At 56.3% G+C, this 23,227-nt stretch overlaps 1 long non-coding RNA gene across 1 annotated transcript; it reads right to left on the bottom strand.

Moving 5' to 3' along the window:
* Window positions 1–871: 871 nt before the first annotated feature.
* LOC143694695 (uncharacterized) lies at window positions 872–1,586 on the bottom strand. The gene is made up of 3 exons (XR_013183350.1): window positions 1,516–1,586; window positions 1,179–1,235; window positions 872–888 (listed from the first exon to the last, which is right to left on the bottom strand). It is a non-coding gene; the product is annotated as an uncharacterized LOC143694695 (long non-coding RNA).
* Between the last annotated feature and the right edge of the window lie 21,641 nt (window positions 1,587–23,227).

Raw genomic sequence — 23,227 nt, 5'->3', positions numbered from 1 at the left:
CAACCAAGGGAGAGCAGAGGGAGGGCATCCTTCCAGTCTCTCTTGGACATGGCCACAAAACAGCCCCTGCAGCTTCTTCTTCCGCCTGCGTTTGGGCTGTGCTGGTGGCAGAGCCAGCCAAGCTGTGCTCTGCATTCCAAAGCCTGTTGGGAGTGGGCATGAAAAGCTCTGCGTGCACAGCAGAGAGACCTGGAAGGTGCTGGCAAGAGCATCCTGCAGGAAGAGGGCTCTGGTCCCTGGCCGAGAACAGCCTGGTTTTGGTGCCGTGAGCGCAGGTAGGAGTTTAGGCAGGTGAAGAGGCAGCGGGCAGCTTGTGTTTCTGGAGGGCCTGGGGCTGCACCTCTGAACCTGACCCTGGAAACTCACCTGGGGGAATACGGGCTAGAGCTGGAGTGCCTGTCCTGAAAGGACCTGAAGTCATTCAGCCTTACCACCAAAGGCCAAGGGCCATTTGGCCACTTTCCCTTCCACAGTGCACGCTTGGGCAAGGGGCTGAGAGCAAGCAGCCTTTTTGCCCTCTTCCCGGTTGGCCTGAAGACACTCTGCACCGAGAGAAAGCTCCTGGACAGCCAGCTATCCAACAACAGCAATTTAATGTTCCTCTAGTGGGTGAAGGGAAAGGAAGTGCTGGCAGAGGAGAGGTGTTCCCCGCAGGCTCAGGTGGCCCCAGCAGACGCAGCCTCCCGGATCAGTTCTCCGCAGCGCCGCGGCAGGACACTCAGCCGCAGCCACACAGGAAAGGCCGCGACTGCCAGAGGCGGCGCAGTTGGTCTCGCATCTTCTGCAGTCGGGAGGAGGGAACGCTCTGTACAGCTAAAAGGATGTACAGAGCTTGAAGCGCCAGGCATGAGATGGCTGGGCTGGAGTCATCCGTCATGTCCTGAAGGGCTGCAGAGAGAGAAACAGAGGCACAGTCAGAGGCTGGATCTGCGCACAGCTGGGGAGAGCCTCCAGCCTCGTCCATGCCACAGCCTGGAGGAAGCAGCCTGGAGGAAGCAGGAGACAAGAAGGACGAGCTGGCAGCTGCTGGCCAGCAATGTCCCGCAGGCCCCTGCAAGGTGTCTGTGCTGTGGCCACGCTGCCCTTGGGGCGCGCAGGGAGCGGAGCCGTGGGCGGGCGGGCCAGGGAACGCAGGTGCCAGCGGCAGCCCCCGGCGGGAGCCCGCGGGCCTCACTCACCCCTGCAGATGATGCGGAACTCCGGCTGCTGCCCTGTCAGGTAGCGCCCGGCCATCCCTGGCGAACACAGAGCGTGTCCTGCCTTCAGAGCCACAGCTGCCGCACACGGCCGCTGCCAGCCCTGAGGCCACACGCCCTGCTGGCCCGGCAGGGCTCAGCCCGGGCCCCTGGCGCACGCTGCCGCCCGAGGGACGGCTGCCAGAGGGCGGCAGCAGCAATGCCCAGGCCAGCGGGGGCTGCACTTGCCCGCTCCCGGATCCTGCTGCCGGGACAGACAGCAGGCGGGGCTGGGGCCGAGCTGCGGCGGGGCGGGGCGGGAGCCGGGCTTGGGGCTCACCCATGAACCTGACGGCCGCCTCTCGCAGGGGCTCCTGTGCGCTCCGCAGGTACGGCAGGGCCCGGCGCAGGTGCTCGGCCGCTCGGCTCCTGTCCTCTGCCAGCTGCAGAGAGCGGCAGGGCACGGAGGGAAAGGGTTGATGCGGGCCCTGCCCCTGGGCCAGGCGCCCCCTATGGCTGGCCGGCACTTCTCGCCCCCCGCCCACAGAGCCCTGAGGCCCGGCCAGCAGCCGCAGGCGCCGGGGCAGGCGGCTTCTCCAGGCATCGGGCTGGGCATTGCAGCCTGTCCTTACCAAGCACTCGGCAAATCTCCACATCTGATCCGTCTTCAGCAGCTGCTTGAGATCCTTCCTCTTCAGGAACCTAACTGCAGAAAGCAGTGTTTCCCGAGAGGCCTGCAGAGCAGCAGAGACCCAGAGATGGCACCGCAGCCCAGGGCACAGGACCCGCATCTCTGTGCCAAGGCCAGGAGGAGGCTGGAGCCCCTCAGGTGCCAGGGGCTGGGGAGACAGCTGAGCCCCCTCCCATGGGGACACCCAGGAGGCCTCACCTGTGCCACACGCCCGTTCTCATCGTGGCACTGGAAGAAGAGTGGGAGCAGGCTCTGGCTCACGTGCTTCTTCAGGGCCTTTTCTCCCTTTGCCACTACCAGCGTGATCACGTCTTGGAAGAGGCCAATGGAGAGCAGCCGCACAAGGCTCTTGTCCTGTTGGAAAGGAAGCAGAAGCCCTCCACATCAGCTGCTCCAGGCCCCCCTGTGCCCAGGCCCAAGGCGCCACCCGAGTGCCCGTGGCTGGGGGCACAGAGCCTCACATTGTCAAAGAGGTGCCAGAGCGCCTCAGCCAGCTGCAGGGCCATGGGGCTGGCTATTGCCAGGTCTTTCTGCAGCGGCAGGAAGCTGAGCACAACGAGGCTCATCTCAACGATGTCTTCATCTCTATCCCACAGTAGCTTCCCAAGGCTTTCAGTCAGGCTGTACATGCTTGGATCCTGTGTGCAAAACACGGCTGGGCAACCCCACGCTGCTGCTGCTGCAGGGCTCAGAGGCCGAAGGCCTGTCCCGAAGCACTCAGGCAGCTGAACAGCGACCCTGGAGAGCTGGGAGCAGCTGGCACAGCTGCCAAAGCCCAGCTAAGCCCAAGGGGCTGCTTGCCCCAGCCCCATGCTGGCAGCACAGCTTCAGCTGCTGCCTCCTTCTCACCATCGAGGTGAGCCCCACGAGGCCTCGCAGCGCCACGCGACACATCTGCCTGGACTCGCTCTGCAGGTGCCTTGTCAAGATCTCCAGGACTTTTTCACCGCATTGGCTCAAGTCCAGGCAATCCAGGACCTGAAAGGCACAGAGCAGGCACAGAGGTGCCCAGCTGGCAGGAGCTCAGAAGGGCACAGGGCCGAGCCAAGGCAGCAGCAAAGGGCTTGGTGCAGCGTCCCAGGCAGCTGCGGCTACGAGAGGGCAGAGGGCTGGGAGGCAGCTCAGCCAGGCAGCGTTTGCCACGGGGCTCACCTCCACCAGGAAGGCCAGGGCGGGCAGTTCCCAGTCTGAAATGCCTTGGCTGAGCAGGTCAAAGAGGCGGGATGCCATGTCGCAACACCAGATGATGGAGACATGGCGCATCTCCCTGGCAGGGAAAAAAAGGCACCATTGCTCCTGGGCCGGGCGGGCAAAGCTCTCCCAGGGCTGACTGGCAGAGCTCTGGTCTCCTCCCAAGCACCCCGGGGGCGCTTTGGGAGGCGGCCATTCCCGGGCACCCTCCTGTGCCGGCCTTTTCCAGTCTGCTCATCCCTCCCTCGGTGACAAGGCCCTGCCGCCCATGACCACGGGGACTGTGTGGGGCGTTGCGGGCACAAAGGAGAGGGGCGGTGGGGAGAACGAGGTCTCACCTGGCCAGCAGACCCACTGCGCAGTGGTGGGTGTCGGCACAGAGCAGCGTGTCCCAGGCGCGCTTGCGTTCCATGGACAGCACCGCGTGCTCATAGCGCATTTGGCAGAGCAGGGCCTTCAGGGTCTGCAGGGCAAAGCTGTGTGCAAAGCAAAGGCCAGGTCACGCTGGGAGCCCCGGCTCCTGCCCTTGGGGCATGGGAGGGATGGGGAGGCTGGGAGGACTGGCATGGAGCACCTGTTGGGCTTGGCGGAGAGGCCGTGTTGCTTCTGGCATCCCTTCCAGAAGGTCTCAACCTCTTCTGGCATCTCCTGCATGCTGATGTAGGCTTGGAAGAGCAGACTCAGAAAGAGACTGGGGAAATACTCCAGCACGACAGGCAAGCGCCAGGCCAGATTGAAGACTCTCCACAGCGCCACGGTTGCCTGCAAGAAATAAAAGAGCCAGAGACAAGGCTCAGTGGCCAAGACATGCACGTGGCAGGGCCCGAGCATGCGAGGGAGAGGCTGGGGGAGGCAAGGGGGGGAAACAGCCGGCCTGGTGCCCCTGAAGCCTGCCCCTAAGGCAGGATTCAGCGCGGTCTCTGAGGCAGAAGGATGCAGCTGGCGGGAGGACAGAGAGCTGGCTGCTGGAGTGCTGGCCTAGGGGCTGGCAAAGGCCAGCTCCAGAAACTCACAGCCAGGGCAAAGACTCCTGCGTCGTCCCCATCGGAGGTGGACACGCTGCTCACTGGCCAGGCGCTCAGCACATCGAGGAGTAGCTGCAGCGCCGGCTCCGCAGTCCTGCTCGAGGACATGATGGTTGCCCACATGGTGGCGGCAGCTCTGTGGGGTCAGAGCTCTGTGTCAGGGCTGTCTCGGCCACAGCGCCGTGGCCTGGGCAGCTGCAGGGGCCCGCGCTGGCCCTGAGCCCTGCCTCTGCCCACTGCCCCTGGCCGGCAGCGGCCAGCCAGCCCACGTGGGTACAGGGGCCCCGAGGGGCAGGGAGGGAGCATGGCACCAGGCTCAGGAGCTGCCATGGCCGCACTGGAAAACAGAGGAGCCGGAGGATCCTGCAACTCCCTGCCTGTCTGGCAGTCAGCAGGGACAGGCTCTACAGGGTGACGGGCCGGTGAAGCCCAAGCCCTCAAGGCACGTGGGGCTGCCCCACCTGTCACACGATGGGGCCCAGCGCAAGAGGGTGATCAGCACGTCACTGGGGTATTCCTCGGTCAGCTCCAGAAGGGCCTTGTCCAGCCTGTGCCCAGCAGCCTCATTGGCCGTGAGCCACTGGTGGATGTCCCTCACCATGGCGGGCACCTGCAGAAGGCACGGGCAGACTCGCAGAGGTGCCAGAGCAGCAAGTTCCCCTGAGAAGTGCTTCCCTTCCAAACGCATCGGGCCGGGCCTCAAAGGCCGAGGGAGGCCAGCAGAACCGGCTCGAGGCGCCGCACCACTGCTGGGGCCAATGAGCCCTTGCCCCAGGCTGCTTACTCGCACTGGATTGGAGACACCCTTCTCCACAAGCAAATCCAGCATGGCAGCACCGGTCTTGGCATCGAGGAATGGAAGGTTCTCCAAGATGCCCGTGCCCGCACCGGCGGTCTCTTCCTGCCAAAGGCACGTGATGAATTCACAGAGGGTCCGCAGGAGAAGGGCAGCAAGGGAGGGAGAATCCATGGAGCGCTCCAAGCCTGCTGCTTGGCTGAGCAGTGCCAGCAGGCCCAGCCCAGGTGGGGATGGCTGCAGGTACCTGCGCCGTTCTGCCGAAGCGGCCACGGGCAGCTTCCTGTTCCTCTGTCGGGTCCTTGGCTGCATCTGGCAAAGAGCAAGTGCAGCCAGAGCTGAGGGGCTGTGGGAGAGGCCTAGGAACACAGCCCAGCCCTGCACCGCCCAGGCAGGGAGAGCCTCAGGATGCCCCGGGGGATGGAGCACGGCTGCCAGGTGCTCCAGCCCAGCTTCTGTCCTATCCATGGACAGGACAGGACAGGGATGGCATGGCATGGCATGGCATGGCATGGGATGAAATGGGATGGGATGGGGCCAGGCCGGCTGCAGGCACCGGCTCTGCGGCCCGGCTCTGCCACTCACCGTCCTGCAGCGGCTGCAACTGCTCCGGCTCTGCAGGCTGCTGCGCTGGGGCAGCTGCAGGGCCTTTGCTTTTCTTGCCCCGCAGCCCCTTGAACAGGCTGAGCACTCTGCCTGCCATCCCGCTCTCTGACTTCGAGGGCACTTTCAAATGCCTTGGCCAAGGCCAGAGTCAGCGAATGCTGCAGTTGTGCCTTGCGGGCACCTGCAACAGAGGAGCCTCAGGAAGGCTACAGGATAGCAAGTCCTGCACTCGAGGTCTCCTGTCACAATGACAGGAGACACCTGGTGAATGATGGAGGTCACCAAGTCCCACGGCCTGGCCACGAGGGCACCGGCCGCAGGGATGGGAGATGACTCAGAAGAGCTCCAAGTCACCGAATCCCGAGGTCTGGCTGTGAGGCCAGCCACAGGAGGAACGCCTCAGAAGAGCTCCGGGTCAGCAACCAACGAGCCGGCTGTGTGGGGACACCTCACAGCACCGCTCTGTCACCTCCTGTCCCGTTGCGTGCACCGAGCACTGTGGCGTGGCTGCGCCGTGCCAGCCCCTATGTCAGCGTGTGTCACAAAGGGCTGCTCAGACACGCTGTCCCTTTCGGTTCCACGGTCACCCCGCTGCACCGTGTCACAAAGGGACACGCTGCCACGTGCCCCAGGGCCACCCCCTCCCCACCCTAGGTGCCCCCGCTTGGAAGGAATCCATTGCCCCGAGTGTCTAACACAGCCCTGGACACACCACGACCCGCCAAGTGCTCGGGGAAGGACTCTCCACGGTGCCCACACAGCCCAGCTCGGTGCCGGCCCTGGAGCAGAGCAGCTTCCAGCAAGCAAGAGGCAAACGCCTCTTGCCAAGAGTTCAAACACAGCAGAAAGGGAAGATGGCATCAATGTGTGCATAAAGGCCTTTGAATTCACAGCTCTCTGAGAGGCATTTGGGGCTCTCAGCTGGACAGAGATCATCCCTCTCTTTCCCATGCTGAAAGGGGCGGGACACACCCTGCCGCCACTGGTGCTTGGCTTGGTCTCTGCAGACCCAGGCAGATGCCAAAGCTGCTCCTCACAGCCTTCTCCCTTCCCACGTCCCTCTGCCAAGTGCAAGGGGCCTCAAGGACGAAAGGGGGGCAGGGAGCCAAAGGGAGACAGCCTGCACCTACCTCACTGGGGGCTCCTGGGGAAGCACTTTGCTTGAGAAGCAAGCCCCTCTCTTCCAAAGGCATTTCCCCAAATGTCTCCATTTCCCCAAATATGTGCATTTCCCGGCCAACACCAACACACACTTAGGAAACCCTGGCAAGGCTGAATTACTTCTGCACCTTGTAGCACAGGCACTGCACAGATCGAGCTCACCTTCCTTCTCCCGAGTCTGTTTCCTCGTGTCCCTTGTGGCGCGCAGCCCCAGGCCCCCTAGAAACAAGAGGTGTCCGCTGCCCATTCAAGTGCCTGAACTCCTGCCTGCGCTCACGGCAGCAAAACCAGGCTGTTCCCAGCCAGGGAGCGGAGCCCTGTTCCCACAGGAGGCTCTCGTGAGCCCCTTCCCCACTGTGCACGCAGCACTTCTGCCTGCCTGCCCAGAACGCTCTTGGCACAGCAGAGCACAAGCTGGCCGGCTCTGGGCTCAGCACAGCCCAGACACAGGCGCAGGAAGACACAGCGGCTGTTTTGCAGCCGTGCCCCAGAGGGACAGGAAGGGGCCCCTGCCTCTGGTCTCACTTGGTTGGGTTTCTGACTGGGTCTGAGGCAGGGGCTGCCTGATTCCCCGCTTCTGGGGAGACCAGAGCCACCGGAAGCGCGCCCAGCGTGCAGGCGCTGCCTGACAGCGCTGCGGCCGCTGGGACGGTCGCGCTCCCGCGTCCCAGCAACTCCATGTGACTGTGGTCACAAGGGTTTTCAGGATGAAGAAGAGATGAGAATGTTGACTCCATGATCAGAAGGGTTGATTTATTATTTTATGATATATGTTACATTAAGACTATACTAAAAAGAAATAGAAAGGAAAAGGTTTCTTCAGAAGCTTGCTAAGCTAAGAATAGACAAGAATGAATAACAAAGATCTGTGTCTCAGACAGAGCAAGAGCCAGCTCTGCCATGAGTGGTCAGGAAATCCAAACATCCACAGGAGACCAATCCCAGGTCTACCTGTTGCATTCCACAGCAGCAGTAAACCACTGTTTACTTTTGGTTGATGAAACTGCAGCTTCTCACAAAGAAAAATCCTAAGAAAGGATTTTTCATGAAAGATGTCTGCGATAGGGAACATAGGAATAAGTAACTAGAAATATAGAGGGGGGAGGAGAACATCTAATTCAAGCAGATACGAGATTCACTTAAATCTATTGTAAGGGTTTTGTTTGCAGGACTGGATTCTTGAACGCTCCCACAACCCGTATATCCCAGGTTTTTTTAGAAAAAGCAGCCAATCATCAATCAGATCAGCAACTCTCAAGGAATCTTACAATAATGAGATCCAAGTGGCAATGGTACCTCTATGTGATCTTATTTTCCAGATTAATCAGCAGAGGGCAGACTGATACAGAATACTACCCGTACCAGCCATTTAAGTGGGTTCTACGCCACCTTTCAGACAAAATTGTTATCAAAGAAACTATTACATCAACCGACCCATCTTTTGAATTTAGATTAAAGGACATTTTTCCCCTATGACTGGGGTTTCCTCGTTTTGGAGAACAAGCACGGCACCAAACCTATTGGTGTCCTGCTTCTAACCCAGGCAAAAGTTACTATAATTATCCTGGGTACAGGTACTGCGGATATTAGGGTTGTGAGACTATTGTAACAAGTAATAGATGGCAACCACAGCAACCTGATAAGTTCCTGCAAGTCAAGTATGCTCCCCGTGGCTGTCGCGAACCACTGTTCGATAGTAGCAAACAGATACATACACCCTGGGATGGGAGAAAGCACACTTGCACGGGTTATACCATGACAATTCTGCAACCAACCCATAAGAGTTGGGCCACGGGAAGAGTATGGTCGGTATTTGGTCGCACCTTTCGCGATATTTGGGTGAACATACAAATTGTCCGACTTTTACCATCGATACCCTGACCAATTGGACCCAATCCAATTCTTACAGCAGGTGGGCCCAAAAAGGGAGCCACGACTAGTCACAACGTTACTTTTAATAATCCCTTAGAGACTTCAGCTTTTTACGATCCGTTTCTTAGTGTATTAAATGCTACCTTTTTATCACTGAATCAATTTAACCCAAACCTTACGAAATCATGCTGGCTATGTTATGATGTGAAGCCCCCCTTTTATGAAGGTATCACCCTTAATAACCCCTTTAACTACTCAACAACAGAGAATCCACACCAGTGCAGGTGGGACACTCCCCAGAGAGGAACTACCCTAAGTCAGGTCACAGGCCAAGGCAAATGTTTCGGTAATGCAGCCTCAGCAAGGCGGATGGGCAATTTTTGCACCGAATTTATCATGCCTAAGAGTAAGAACTATAAATGGGCAATTCCGGCCACATCAGGAATGTGGGTTTGCCAGCGATCTGGGGTAATGCCCTGTATACTCCTTGATAGATTCGATAATGCTAACGACTTTTGTATTCAAGTTTTAATCGTCCCAAAGGTCCTGTACCACAAGGAAGAGGAGATGTATCACCCCTTAGAAGAACCAGACTGAATCCAAAAAAGGGAGGTAATAACGGGAATAACCATAGCAATGCTCCTCGGTTTAGGTGCTACCGGTGCAGCCACAGGTATCTCAGCCCTTGCAACTCAACAGCAAGGGCTCTCCAACTACAGATGACTATTGATGAGGACCTACAGAGAATAGAGAAATCAATTTCCTTCCTCGAAAAATCTCTCTCTTCACTTTCAGAAGTCACCCTGCAGAACAGACGAGGGTTAGACCTCTTGTTCATGCAGCAAGGAGGGCTATGTGCTGCTCTAAGAGAAGAGTGTTGTTTTTACGCGGACCATACCGGAGTGGTCCGAGACTCAATGGCTGAATTGAGGGAAAGGCTGGCACAAAGGAAGAGAGAAAGAGAGGCCCAACAAGGATGGTTCGAGTATTGGTTCAACCAATCCCCATGGTTAACCACCCTACTCTCTACAATAGCAGGACCAGCAATTATGATAATTCTTGGGCTAACTTTTGGACCCTGCATATTTAATACAATACTTAAGATAGTGAAAGGAAGGTTAGAGGTAGCCCATCTCATTTTAATCAAGACCAAATGAACCGGTAGAAAATCTAGAATTGGGAGAGGAAGCCACCTTGAGTCAACTTGCATTAAGACGATTTGATGAACAAAATAGGTAAAAGAAAAAGGGGGGAATTGTAATGAGTTAATGTCTTAGTTTGTTCATCAAGTTGCTAAAAAGACTATAAGAGCGGGGAAAAGCCAATAATAAAAAAAAACCCACAAGGATAGATGTAACCAGCTAATATGTTGCAAGATGAATATAACGGGCTAATATATTGCAAAAAAAATGTCCTAAGGCTTAAACCACAAACTGTCAGAAGCTAATATGTTGAAAGGCTATCTAAGCAAATGTGTAACTATATGTAGCTATATGCCTATATATGGTAAAGGCTATTGTAAGACCTCGAGGAAGAGGATGGGAGCCTTCATCCAGACGACCACCAGAAGGCAGAATAAGACCCCCTAGCAACTATCGGCACAGACGCAGAGAACACTGGAGGGACACCCAACAACAACAGATAAAAAGGAGGACTGAACTGCGGAGTGGTGTGGGCCGAAGGAGGAGCAGTGACTCCCCGGCTACACCCAGGGCTCCCAGGTGGGTGCAAGCCTTTTGTTGGCTTCACTCAGTGCTGTAATTTGCCTATTATCGCTTGCACTATCAATTAATAAATTACATTTAATTTGGACTCACTTGTCGGTGGTTGGTTCCTCACTGCAACTTATAACAGTTCTGCCCCCGTTGCCTCCTCCCTCCTTTTTAATGTCAATCTCGCTGCCTCCTTCCCTGGTTCCCTAAAAACTGCCTTGTCATCCCCTCAACCCCTCCCCTGTGTCCTGCCTGTCACTCCGCAGCCCATCCCTTCCCTCCAGAAACTTCTTCCAAGGGTGTCGAGTGATAGGCTCAGGCACCGGGGCCCCTCCCCCGGTTTATCCCCATCGGTTCCCCTACATGTCTGTTTCCCTGCTCCCCACGCCCTCCTGGAATTCCATTGGCAGATGGGCCATCCCCTCCCCTGTTCACTCTGCCCTTTATAACACCTTGCACAGCCCAGTTCTCTGTCTCCAGTTCTCTGGATGCCCTGGGTTGCAGATCTCCTTGGAGCTCTGTAATAAAGCTGGACTTTGCCCCCAGCTGGAGTCCCCTCTCCTTCTCCTGCCAGCGTGGCTTCGGTGTCTCGTCCGCAGCAGGCGAAAGCCTCAGCCGCTCTCGCGGCCTCCCGAGGAGCGGGAGAGTGTCCCCGCCGCTCGCTGTGCCAGGGCAAGCCGGGGACTGCGAGCGCCCCCTCGGAGGGGCACAGCCACAGCTGCTGCTCCAGCCGGGCTTTCTGTGCAGATACTCGATCACCACTCAGTCCAGGAACATTCAAAAGCTTCACTGCCCACTCAAAACATTCTTTAGTAGTGTCAGTAGCAATTAACAAATCATCTGCATGCTGTAGGAGTGTTCCTTCCCCAGGCCGTGATTGCCATAGCTCTAATTCTTCAGCCGACTGACTCCCAAAAACTGGGAATGTTTTTGTACCCCTGAGGTAATCCTGCCCAGCTAAGTTGGTTTTTCCTGCCTGTGCTAGGTTCTCCCATTCGAAAGCAAATATATTTTCACTTCTGCAAGTGGCAGGCAGAAGAAAGCATCTTTCACATCTATCACTGGAAACCAAATTAAATCATCTCAAAGCTTAGCTAGTAAGGTAGTTGGGCATAAATCATTAATTGCCTGTAAATCTGGCACTAGTTTCTAAGTTCCATTAGGTTTCTTTATTGCCAATCTAGGAATATTAAATTTGGACTCCCATTCTTCCAATAATCCTAATGTCAGGAATTTAGTGATTGTTGCCTGTATTCCTTTCCTATCTTCTAATCTTAAAGGCTATTGCTTTCTGACTGCTGGCCTAACTCTATTCTGTAGCTCCATTTTTACAGGGTCTGCTCATTTTGATTTTCCTGGCCTATCGGTATCCCCTACTCTTGGGTACACCTGATTCAACACTTGCTCTAAAGAGTTATTATTGTTTGTTGGTCTTGTGTCAATTGTCAGTCCTAATGCTAAAACCAATTTGTCTTCAGGTACCTTAAATTTCATTTTTCTTTTTCTAAAGTGAAGTGTCGCTTCTAAATTTTCCAGCAAATCCCTGCCTAGCGCAGATTTGGGTGAGTTTGGTAAATCAAGAAACTGATGTATTCCCATTTTCTTCTTGATTTTACATTTAAGCAGTTTCAGGAAGAATGCATTGTTCTGGCTGGCCAGTGGCTCCTCTTGCTTGAAGACAGTTTTCACTTTTGGGTATCAATGCTTGATTCAAGAGTGAAAATGTGTCTCCAGTATTTACTAAAAATTCAACTTCTTTCTCATTCTTCAGCTGTATTTTAACCAGTGGGCCTGCTAGGGTAAGATCTGCCAGTCTTGGTCATTTCTTATCATCTAGAGTGGCTACAAGAGTTTTGTGTACTGTGTCTGCTAACTCTGGGCACTGGCATTTCCAGTGTCCTTTCTTACAATATGCACATTGATTTGGCCCCAGCTTGGCCTGTGGCTGGTTTGAACCTCCTCTGCCTCTGGAATTTTGGCCCCTGCCTCTGCTTCATCCACGCCCATGTCCTCTCCCTGGAGCTGATCCAGAGCTGCCACCATGGCTGCAGGGAGTTTTTTTCTTTTTCTCTGTCTTTATTATCATACACCTTCTATGCTTTTTCATTAACGCCTTTAAGTCTCTCTTTACAGGCTCTTTCAGCTTCTGAAGTTCCTGCCTGGCATCTGGGCTAGATTGCCCAAACATCAGGGAAAGGAACTGCTGCTTTCCCATATCCAACCAGGGATCCAGGGCTGTGCGTTTCCGTGCAGCTGCTCAGAGCCTGTTCACAAAGTCAGTGGGTGACTCGTGCTGTCCCAGCGTAACATTATATATTACTGACCAATTCATTGCTTCTGGAATGGCATTTTTAATTCAAATTTGACTAGTTCCTGGTATCTGGCTAACATTGCACAGCTGCCTGCATCATTTGGGTCCCACAAAGGGTTTACAGTAGGAAACAGCTGGTCCACTGTACCTTGTCAGGCTCCACTAGCAATTTGTCCCTGCACATGGGCTCTGGCTACCTTTATCACCAACTCTTTTGCTGGTTTTCTTAGCTCTGTCAGCATGAAATCAGTATCACCTCAGTCTGGGTCTCGATTCTTGACTATGAACTCAAATCTTTTTGCTACTTTTCTGGGGTTTTCTCTATAAATTTTAACTTTTTCCTGCCAACTCTTCAGGTCACTAGTAGAAAAGCAGAAGTTCACCCACATGGCTTCTCCTTGGGGACCCACTACTTGCCTTAAAGGGGTGACTAAAGGCAAAGCTTTTCTGGTTTTATTCCTTGTGTTGGTTGTCACTGGGGTCTCTGAAATTGTCCCCTCCCCAGGATTATTCATCTCATCCTCACTGCCTTTTGGGTTTCATTCAGGGTGCGGAGTGGTTGGGTGAGGGGGAGTGTACCCAAGCTGTCCTGGGGTAACTCGGCTGTAACTCTTGGACACCTAGAACACAATCTTCCTCATGCTTTTTAGCCAATTTCAAACATCTCTGCCCTATGCTACATGCTGAACAGCATCTCCTTATTTTCTGCCTGTTATTTCTTTCCAAAGTTAGGACTAAAGGGTCCTGTGGGGCCAAATCAAAGCCACATTCTTTCTGACACTCAGGTTTATTCTCCAGGGTAGAAACCATGTCTGCATATATCACATGATCTCCTTTTTCTTCTTTTCATAAAAATAACATCAACTGTCACAATGTATGATAATTTAAAGTTCCATAAGGGGATCGCTTTTCACCACTTTCTAACTGATACCAAGGCTACTACCATGGGGTAGAGTATTTAATCAGATTACCTTTCTTTGAAAAATTACCCCCCACGATTCCTCCCAAAGCTTTCTCATAAATGTGCTAAAATACATTCTAGTGGACTCTTTTTAATAACATTTTTACTTCTTGTGTTATTCATTCTTAATGCTATCTTAATTTCCAAACTTACCAGTATGTATTACTACTTCTTCTCTTTTCCTTCTCTTTATCCCCTGTATTACTGCACTTCACACACTGGGTTCTCTGAGTCACCCAGCACCAATATTCTTTTTTATAGTCCTAACAAGCAATGAAAACAAAAGGATTACACGTTCCACACAAACTACAAGGAACTGGGCTATGATTGGACATAAAACAAGTTTCTTAAAACACTGCCTAAAGTAAAACTCAGGAGTATATACACATGTAAACCTAGAGTTCCCAACCCTTGACTTTTGATGTAGTGTTTAAAGCTTGAGTGACTGCTCGATATTGTTCAAAGACTTCTCAACCTCAGACGGGCTTGGTGCTGTGCCCATTTCCCTGGGGTGTTGCAGTTTGTGTTTATTGATCAGTTATTGTATAATAGTTTGTTTTAATGTACCCCCTGTTTTCCCCAAGTTGGTTTACCCCTAGGTTTTGCCCTCCCTCAAAGCTGTCCCTCATGCCATTCCCCATTCTTTGTTCCAGCTCCTTCCCTGCCTGTCAAGGTAACCCAGCTCTTTATTCCTGAACCTTCCCTGTTGGTTTTGTCTTGGACCAATCCCTGACTGCACCACCCCTTTGGAATTCCCCTATTGCAGGAAACCCCACTCATCCATGGCACCTACCCTCTCCTCCCATCTGTCCTAATTAGTCCCAAGCAACTGATGTAATCCCCTCGCTCCTGCCCTGAAGATTCCTTCTTGGTCAATGGTTTGTATCCACCCCCTGAGTTGTACCCCTAAAAAATGCCATGCACAGAAGTGCTGGTGGCTCTTTGCTTCTGAATCCTTCCCTTGGGATAAACCTTTGCCTGTGGAACCTCACAATGGAGGAGCCTCCTCCTTCTCTTTTGCCTGCTCCATGCCGCAGTTATTAGATCCTGAGCCACTGAGCAGTGACTCATCAGGTTCAGCCGCAGGCAGAGCCCACGCCTTGGCCGTTCCCCACTCCTGGCACAGTGCTGGAGTTTTCCCCAGAGCCGGCCCGGGCTCCGCTGGGCTGCGTCAATGGGGAACCTGTGCCAGTGCCCGACCGTGCTCTGGGTGAAAAACCTTTTCCTGATATGGAAATGAAACTTGCCCTGTCCCAGCTCCCTGCCCTTTTCTCGAGTGCTGTCACTGCTCCCAACAGTGACGAGAGCTGCAGCAGCCCCTCTGATTCCCCTCAGGAGGATGTTGGAGACCACAATGATGCCCTTTACTCTCCTCCAGGCTGAACAGACTAGAGTGGCCTCAGCTGCACCTACGGCTTCCCCTCCAGACCACACTCCATCCTTGCAGTCCTCCTTTGCATTCTGGATAATAGCTTACTATCTTTTTATATTGTGGTGCCCAAAACTGCCCCTGTCTGCTTACAGCACTTCTCCTGGCTGCTGCTTCAGGGTGCGGGCACCGTAATCAGAGACACTGAACAGCTTCTCCTCCCAGAGTTATCCTTATCCTCTGTACTTCCACGTGTCTGCCTTCCTGTTCACTGGGGAACCTCCCTATTTGTGGCCACCCATCGCTGTGCCCAGCAGGGACACAGTTTTGTTTGGACATGAGCTGCCACAGCCAGACAGGCAGCAACCGAAGCCGAGAATATCAGAGATTGGGCAGATTCTATTTTTCCCAGAATGGAGGAAAGAGAGTCAGAAAAGCAGAAGGAAACATCAGTGTTACTTTGCAATCTAATTGCCCTGGGAAACTCAGAAATGGATGGTGTTGTGGTGCTACTGCGAATGCCTTCCATGAAAAAAATACATTTCAGGAAGGAGCAACATCATCTGACAGAGACCAAGTGTTGCCAGCAGTTTCTCCAGGTGCTCTGCCCATCAGCCCCTGTAGGAAGGAGCACAGCCCCGAATGCAGGTGGGCTTTGGCTCCCTGTGGCACAGAAGCCCCCCGGGGGCACAGGTCTCTGGGGCAGGAGACGGGCACCAGCGCTGCCAGGGCTCGGGGGGTGGCAGCTCTGCTTGGGCGGGGACTCTGCCACAGCTGCTGCTGTCAGCGCTGCCCGGGCCCCAGGGCTCAGAGCAGCATTCGTGCCCGGGCCCACACGTTCCTTGTGCATGTCACACCCGCGGGTTTAGGATGGCCACGGGCCGGGACGTGTCCCAAGGAGGCCATGCCAGCTTCCCTGGAAGGCCCCGGGCCCTTCCCAGCGTGGCTGCGTCGGCAGCCCTGGGAGCTCCTTCTGCTGCTCTGAGCCCGCAGAGCAGGGCAGCGTTTGCTGATGCTCTGAGCCCTTCCTAAAGATCCTGTGGGGCTGCCTTAGACACCTGAGGCCAGGCATTCCTTCCAGCCTGGGCCACTTTGGCTGGGCTGGGGGCGGCCCCAGGGCAGGCGGCAGTGTGTGCAAGGGCCCTTTGTGACATGCTGCAGCATGGTCACCGTGCCACAGAACGGAACCCGGTGTCCAAGGGCCTTTTGTGACTCGTGGTGACAAAGGAGCTGGTGGTGACAAGAGCATGCCACAATGCTCAGAGCACACGCCGGGACAGGACGGGACAGAGCAGTGCCGTGAGGAGCCCCTGCACAGCACGCTCGTTCCTGTCCCACCCAGAGCTTTCCGAGTCGTTGTTCCTACAGGTGACCTCGTGGCCAGACTGCCGGACTTGGTGGCCCCTGGCCTTCCCGAGACATCTCTTTTGCAGGCGCCTGTGAGGCCAGACTGAGAGACTTGGTGACTTGGATCTTTTCCGAGACATCTCCCATCCCTGCAGCCGGTGCCCTCGAGGCAAAACCGTGGGATCTGGTGACCACAACAGTTTATGAGGAGCCTCCTGTCCTTGTGACAGGAGCCCTCAAACCCAGAGTGCAGGACTTGCAGTCCACCACTCTTCCTGACGCTTCCCTGTCTCAGGTGCCTTCAAGGCACAACTGCACAACTTGTTGACTTTGAGCTTTCCTCAGGCATCTCTCTGTAAGGTGCCCTCAAGGCCAGACTCTGACATGGCAGGCAGATTCCTCAGCCTGTTCAAAGTGTTCAGGGGGAAAGAAAAGAAAAGGTCTGGAGCTGCCCCAGCACAACAGCCTGAAAAACCGGAACAGTTTCAGACACTGCAGGATGGTGAGCAGCAGAGCTGGGCCACAGGGCTGATGGCTACAGCCAACTTGGCCCCATCCTATCCCATCCCATCCCATCCCATCCCATCCCATCCCCTGGGGACATGCTCATGGACAGGATGGAACAGGAGCCGGGCAGACACCCCGCAGTGGCCGTGCTCCATGCCCTGGGGCATCCCGGGGCTCTCCCTGCCTGGGCAGCTCAGGGCTGGGCTGTGTTCTCCGGCCTCTCCTGCAGCCCCTCAGCTCTGGCTGTGCTCGCTCTTTGCCAGGTGCAGCCCTGGAGCACACACAAGAGCAGGAAACTGGCCCTGGCCGCTTCCGCCAAACCCTGAAGGTACCTGCAGCCACCCCCAGCTGGGCTGGGCCTGCTGTCCCTGCTCAGCCCAGCACCATGCTTGGAGCATGCCATGCAATGTCCCTGCCTTCCCTGTCCTTTGTTCTCCTGCAGAGGTTACGGAAATTCCTGCGCATTCAGCGCAGAGAGACCGGCACCTCAGCAGCTGAGGGCCCAGCCCAGCCTGACTCCAGGCCGACCCAGTTCCAGGCAGAGCCTCATGTCGGCCCAGAATGGACAGCACACTCAGGAATTAATGCAATGAATTCTCAAAGGGTGAAGGCTGTTCACATTGCAATGACTGGGAACATGGCCATCAGAAACACTGAAACCAGAATGACTCAGGGCATCACAAACACTGGCACCAGGCCAGCTCCCACTGGGATTCATGCTCCCACTGAGGATTCTTTCAACGAGAGTGCTATTTCTCCTCAGCAGCAGGTAAGCAGCCCAAGGCCAGACCTGGAGGCCTGCCAGGACCGTGTATCCCCTCAAGTCATGGTCACTGGGCACCCTCAGCCTTTGAGGCCAGCACCGTGTGACTGGAAGGGAAGCCCTTCTTGGGGGAAGCTGGGCAAGTTGCTGCCTTGGACAGCACTCAAAATCACCCCCATGGCTCCTCCAGGTGCCAGACATTGTAAGGAGCATCCACCAGAGGCTGGTGTCCCATGTCACTGTGGATGCCAGGCTGCAAAGTGACATTGTGAGGCTGGCTGAAGAACACCCTGCGGACATGGTGCTGACCCTCCTGCGCTGTGCCCCAACGTGTGACAGGTACGGGGCCCACGTGCCTGCACAGCTCAGGGCTCACCAGCCTTTGGGGCCCATGGCCCTGCACAGCCTGTGCTATGGGCTCTGCCAGACAGGCAGAGAGGTCCAGGACCCTGGGGCCCCTCTGTTTCCCGAGCCTGCTGCCAATGCTCCCTCCCTGCCCCTCTGGGCACCGGGGCGCTGTCACCTGGGCCCCCACAGCTGCACAGGGCATGGTACTGGGACTGAGATGCCCCTGACACAGAGCTCTGATCCCACAGAGCTGCTGCAATGATGTGGAGAACCATAGGCTCATCGGGACCAGCAGTGGAGAAAGTGCTGCCAACACTGCTCTGCGTGATGGAGGATTGGCCACTGCACAGCACACGCACCTCTGATGGGGACGACAGGGACGTTTTTGCCCTGGCTGTGAGTTTCTGGATTTGGCCTCTGCTTACCCCTCAGTCACCTCCCTAGCAGCTCTCCATCCTCTCTATGCCTCAGGCGCTGGGCTGAACCCTGGGCAAGGGGCAGGCTCAGGGGGCACCAGGCCCACTGCTCCTCCTGCATCTGCCCTTGGGCCCTGCCCCATGGACACCTCGGCACTGAGTGCTGTCTTGGACTGCTTCTTTTGCAGGCAGCTCTGGCACTCTGGGTGATTCTCCAGGTGCCCAAGTGCCACGAGGCCATGATCCTTTATTCCTCCCGCCTGTTTGTGGCACTGCTCTTCCATGTTGTCATCGCCACACAGCAGATGCCACCAGTGGAAGCTGGAAATTTCTGGAGAGCATGCCAGGAGGAACACCGCCTTCCCAGCAATTCCAACAGGTCCCAGTCCTCCTGGCCTTCCCATGCCCTTGTGGCCAGGGCCAGTGCTCCCAGTGTGACCTGGGCTTTGCTCTGCACACAGGTTTGCAGTGCAGGCCATGAAGGCTCTGCTCTGCCGACTGCGCTGTGACAATGAGGTGATGTCTATGGAGCGCAAGTGTGGCTGGGACACGCTGCTGTGTGCTCACACCCAGCACTATGCCGTGGGTCTGCTGGCCAGGTGAGACCCCCTTGTCCCCATTGCCCCCGGCATTTGTGCCCTGTGCCCCACTCAGTCCCTGTGGTCATGGGCCAGAGAGCCTCGTCACTGAGGGACGGCCAAGGAGACTGGAAAAGGCTGGGAGGGGAGGGTGTCCAGAAGTGGCCGCCTGCCAGAGCACCCACATGCCCTCCAGGGATGCTGGGGAAAGACCAGACCTCTCTGAGTCAGTCCTGGGAAAGGTTTGCTTCCCCACCTCAGGGTCTTGGTGCCTTTTTCCCCCTGCCAGGGAGATGCGCCGTACCTTGGTCCCTTTGTGTTCTCGCATCGCACTCCACTTGCTCAGGCAGCTCAGCAGGCAGGACCCATACCGGGATCTGCCCTTCCTGGCATTCTTTGTGGAGGTGAGCCTCAAGGCCAGCGCTGCCTCCCAGCTCTCTGCCCTCTCACAGCCACAGCTGCCAGGACGGTGCCCGTGCCCTGTGCTGCTGCTGCTGCTGCTGCTGCCTGGGCCCAGCTCTGTGCGGCTCCGGGCTCCTGCTGGCTGGCTCCCTGTCACTGCCCTGTGCCTTGCAGGTCCTCGAGTGCCTGGACTTGAGGAAATGTGGTGGCAGTGTCCTGAAGGTCTTGTTGAGGTTCCTGCACAGCAAGTGCAGGGAGAGGCATTGCCTGGCACTCAGAGGCCTCATGGTGGTCAGCAAGGATCTCTTGATGGTGAGAAGGGGGCCATGGCTGAAGCTGCACTGGGGAAAGCAGCCCCTTGGGCTGGCACGGTTTCAGGAGCTGAGGCAGCTGCTCCCAGCTCTCCTGCCTCACCTCCCCCAGTGCTTTGGCTCAGGCCTTTGGCCTGTGGGCCCTGCAGCTGCAGGGTGGCCTTGCAGTGCCAGACTGGTGTTGGCGGTGCAGCCGTCCCTGGCTTCCCAGCACAGCCTTGTGTTCCACACAGGCCAGGAGAATGTGCTGTCTGTCTCCAAGCCTTCTGGAGCTGCTGGATGATGCAGAAGGAGAGGTGGTCAGCATGACCCTCTCTGTGTTCACGAATGTGCTCCAGCACAAAGGCATCCTGGTATCCAGCACCACTGCCCCAAAGCTGGCTGAGGCACTACTGCTGCTCTTTGACCATGTAAGGTTCTGCATCCTGAGCCACAGGCATCAGGTGTTTCCCAGAAACTTTGTGCCCTCTGGATTTTCAGGCCTTTGCCCAGCTGGGACTGGAGCAATTGATGTAGGTCTTTTGTTTCCTCTAGGACAACAGCCATGTGCAGGTGCTCTCCATTCAACTCTTCAGCAAGGTGATAGAATTGGTAGTGGATGAGGGAAAAAAGCCCCTGAGGACAATTGCGAGCAAGAGCCTGTATGAACTTTTAATTTACTGTCATGATAAGAACTGGGACGTGGCAAAGGTGAGGTTTCCTGTGATGCTGGTGGATCTCTGGGAGGGGGCTTGGCTGCCTCCTGCCCTGGTGCCTTGCAGGCTCCAGCCTCCTCCAGGCCTTGGCACAGGGATGTGGGTCCTGGGCCCTGGGCTGTGGGGCCATCTCTGGGTCTCTGCTGCTCTCCAGGCCTCTCGGGAAACACTGATTCGTGTGGCTGAGTTCCTGAAGAGGAGGAAGCTCGTACAGCTGTTGAAGAAGCAGCCACCCTTGAGGGTCGATGAGTGCCTGGTAAGGAGGGCCTGGAAGGCCCAGGCTCAGCCTGGAGAAGGCCCCTGAGGGCGTAGCTCAGTGTGCGGGGCTGGCAGCTGTGCCCCTGCCCGCTGCTGCAGCCAGAGGCCGCGCGGGCTCTTCTCCAGGCTCCCGTGGGCCCGAGCCGGGTGCCCATGGAGCCCCGGCCCGGCGGGGCTGCGGGCCGGCACCGCGGCTCCCCGGGCAGCAGCCGGCCCTCTGCCCCCTGCCCTCGGGAGCCCTTGGCCAGCGGCTGCTGGCCGCGCCTCAGGGCTGTGCGGCCAGGGGAGGCCGGGGCTGGGCGCAGGCAGTGCCCGGCCCAGGGGCTGAGCCCACGCCAACCCTTCCCTCCTGCCGCTCTCTCCAGCTGGCAGAGCACAGGAGCAGAGCGGCCGAGCACCTGCGCCGGGCCCTGCGCTACCTGCGGAGCCCACAGGAGTCCCTGCGAGAGGCGGCCATCAGGTTCATGGGTGAGCCACGAACCCGGGCTCCCTCCCCGGCCCGGCCCGCCGCAGCTTGGCCCCAGCCCCGCCTGCTGCCCCGGCAGCGCCAGCCGAGCCCAGCACCATGGAGCCCCGCCTGGCCTGGGCATTGCTGCTGCCGCCCTCTGGCAGCCGTGCCCTGGGGTGGCAGCGTGCGGCAAGGGCCGGGCTGAGCCCTGCCGGGCCAGCAGCCCGTGTGGCCACAGCCCTGGCAGCGCTGCCGGCAGGGAGCTGTGCCGCTAGGGCCAAGATGAATTCTTTGTTCTCAGAGATGGCTGGGTTTCCCAGGATGAGGGAGCAGCAGCAAGAGCTCCAGGATCACAGTCAGGGTGAGTGAAGGCAGCGGCCTGGGCCAGCGAGCTGCAATGCCTGAGCAGGGAGCTGCAAACTCTGTCCCGGCTGCAGTGGGCTTCCTTCCATGTGTTGACAAGAGGTGGCGTAGGAAGAGCACACAGAGATTTCAGGGACACGGGCGGAATTCCTGGCCCGCAGCTTGCTGCTGATCCTGTTGGCAACACCTCTCTCTTGCTCTCTCGGCCATGGCAAGAGTTGGGTGGGGTGGCCCTGGCTGGATGCTTTCCTCAGGTCACTGCAGATCCAGGCTCTGACCATGGCTCTCTTTCTCTCTGTTCCAGGCCTAGAATCCCCAAAGAACAATGCCAGCCCATCCTGCTCTAACTTTGAAAGTCATGCTAAAGTAGGCCTAAGACCTAAAGAAATAGGGTCCTTTTCTGGATCCAGTGAGCCAGTGTCCCAAGAACAGCACCAGGAGACACTGAAGAGGACAGCATCTCCCATTGCCACTGGAGCTCTAGACATAGTTGAGGATTGGTACGGCTGAGCCTGTGGGAAGATTGCGTGGCTTCAGCCCTCTCCCTGCCTGTAGATAGCTCCCTCCCTCCAGCCCTCAGACACTGTCCATCCACTTTTGCTCCTCCACCCTCTCTCTCTTTTGACAGCATCATCTCACCAGCCCTCAGACCATGCCTATTCCTATGTTTTCCTTCCACTCTTCCTTTTGATAGCTCCATTTCTCAAGCCCTCAGACCCTACCTGCCCATTCCCTTTTCCCCTCCCATATCATCCCTTTTTTTGCTTTTCATTAATAAACAGTTTGGCTTCTTCACTTTGCCTGCATCCCTGTGGAGCTGAAGCAAATCCGGGGCCCTGGGACACACAGGCCCCTGCTGCCATTCTCTGCCACGCTGTGTTTTGTGCACAGACCCAGAGGAATGGGGGCAGGTCAGGCTGGAAAGGTCCCTGTGCTGAAGGTGCAGTTCCACAGCACTGTGCAGTTCCACATCTTGCTGAGCACACTGAAGGCCAGCAGTGGGACAAGGAGCCTGTATGTGTCAGGGACCAAAGTCATGTCTAAGGCCCTGCCATATTTGGTCCCCTCTTGTGCTCATCAACAGGAGAATGCAGAGCAGAGAATGAAGGAAACCTTATGGTTTAACTGGTGGGAATTTGACCCTTCAGGGAAACAATGGACTGGTCAATCAATGGGAAGTGAACCTGTGAAAGAGGAACGATGCACAATGGAGCTGTGGTTGGCATGGAGGTGGTATCACAGGTCACTGCAGCCTCATCTCACGCACTGGCCAAGCGTGAGATGACCTTGTAACTGGAAAACTCCACTCCAGAGGAGGAGATGTCAGGCCTGGTTCTGGGGTGGAGGGATGAAAAGGACAAAATGCCCGTCCTTTTGATGCAGGAGATGCCCTGAATGTGGGAGGCCTGCCTGCCCTTCCCACTGGAGCCCCATGCTGAGATACCCTGAGCGCAGCCCAGTGCTCCTTGCTCCTCTCTGCTGACCTGTGAGCGTTTGTCTGCTTTCAGGATGGCCCTGGCTGTGTCAGGGCTGCTCCATGGACATGAGACAGCCGGTCCTGTCCCGCTGGGTCCCAGCAGTGCCTGGCAGCAGCCCTGCACCCATGTCAGGATGCTGGCCAAGAGAGGCCCTGGAAGCTGAGGCAGCTGATTTGAAGCTTTTGCAGATCCACACAGGGGATGGCCACACACAGGGGATGGCCAACAGCAGTCCTGAGGGGCCTCCCTCATTCAAAGAAATCCGCAGACAAATGCATTGTCCACCAAAAGCCCTTTTATTGAGCTGGCAGGAGGGCAGGGGTCTGCACCCTGCTAAAATGCTGCTCTGCCACATGTAAATTTCAGTGGGATGATGTCAGAAATGTATCTCAAAAATACCATCCATCTGGACTCTGCTGAGGTGATTCGATAGGCAGGGGGTT

The sequence above is a fragment of the Agelaius phoeniceus genome, chromosome 8 (assembly GCF_051311805.1).
Source record: "Agelaius phoeniceus isolate bAgePho1 chromosome 8, bAgePho1.hap1, whole genome shotgun sequence".
NCBI lineage: Eukaryota > Metazoa > Chordata > Aves > Passeriformes > Icteridae > Agelaius > Agelaius phoeniceus.
The sequence above is the reverse complement of the archived record's forward strand: the minus strand, read 5'-3'. Positions and strand labels throughout refer to the sequence as shown.